Source organism: Halichoerus grypus, chromosome 13 (assembly GCF_964656455.1).
Source record: "Halichoerus grypus chromosome 13, mHalGry1.hap1.1, whole genome shotgun sequence".
Taxonomy (NCBI): Eukaryota; Metazoa; Chordata; class Mammalia; order Carnivora; family Phocidae; genus Halichoerus; species Halichoerus grypus.
The window spans coordinates 37,538,149-37,539,775 of record NC_135724.1 but is presented as its reverse complement, the minus strand read 5'-3'; positions in this window follow the sequence as shown (position 1 = coordinate 37,539,775).

Genomic DNA, 1,627 nt, shown 5'->3' with positions numbered 1-1,627 from the left:
TATAAAATAGAAATTGAAAGATACAGTTGTCAAGAATCTCAAGACAGCCATGGAAGAGCATTAAATCCCAAATGCTGGACACTTCTGAGTGTGGGTCCCTGTGTTCACGTACTGGCCATACACCCCTGAAGCCAGTGCTGTGTACACGTACACAACCCCACAGACCCCAGGCAAGCTTCTTCAAAGAATGGTTCACGCCCACTAGCCCGTCCTCTCCTGTCTCAGGCACACCTCAAAGCATCGTATCAGGCTTCCATCTCTAAAATCAGGAATAGACCAGGCTTTGTAGGACCTAAAGCTTATACAGTTTTGAGACCAGTTTTAAGAAGACAGATTCTAAACTATGAACCTGTGCTTAAGTATATAAAGGAGAACATGCATTTGAGTGGTCAGATGCTTAGACTCCAGGAGCTTCACAGTCAATCCTCCTCTGCCCACAATTTCTCTCTACTGTTCTCCCCATTTTCCCTTCAATTGCCAAATCTAACAGACAAATTTTGGTCTGAGTCTCAGTTGACTTCTTTCCCATAATTGATATGAAGATCATTGATGACTTGCTCCTTGAAATCCTCTAAGATGACTTCTAATACATCATCTATCTTCTGGGCTAACTCATTTCATCATCGTTCACTGGCTTTCTCTTTTCAATTCTCCCACCTGTGCTACCTTGGTAACTTTTAGTATATATATTTGTATTAAAAGGAAAGATATTGCTTAAAACCACAATATATATCATATATGGAAGTGCTTTGTAAATTGTAAAGCACTACATATATATAAAATATTATTATTACTAGGTGATTGATTCTACAATTTGTTCAGCAAAAACTTTATCTTAAGTTCCAAATGATCCTTTTATATCCTAAAAGAGATATATATATAAAGGATTCATGCAAGTTACAGAAATGACTTTATGATTTATACATTATTTTTATGTGTTTTGCATATTTTATATTCCCCATTACAAAATAAATAACACTGAAAAATTAAGGAAATGATGTTTATTGTGTGTATATCTCTGTTTCTCCCATTATAGGGGTGAAATTTTTACTTTTATGGAAATTAGTTGCATGAAACTCAAGCAAATATATCTAAATGGGGAATATATATTTCCCTAAGCATAATCTGTCCAAAAGAAAACCAACTGAAACACATATTTCTTTTTCCTTATCAGAGTTTGCCCACTTATGCCATTCAAAACAATGACTTCATTTTGCTATAAATTATTTTTCTGCTGAATTTTTTGAGTAGTTTTGTCTCTGCCTTAATCAGAATCAACCTATTTGAAGGCAAAGATATCTTATAAATTATTATTTCCTTGTTTCAAGGTTAACCACAGTTTCAAAAACTATCTCCACCAAAAAAAAAAAAATCTACTCAGGATTGTGAAAGACCTCATTTAAGATAATAAAAACAGGGGGCGGAGCAGGATGGCAGAGGAGTAGGAGACCTGGATTTCGTCTGGTCTCAGGAATTCAGCTGGATAGGGATCAAACCATTCTGAACACCTACAAACTCAACAGGAGATCGAAGAAAAGAATTGCAACAACTCTCTGAACAGAAAAGCAACCACTTTCTGGAAGGTAGGACGTGCGGAGAAGTGACTCCGAGGCGATATTCGGGAGGA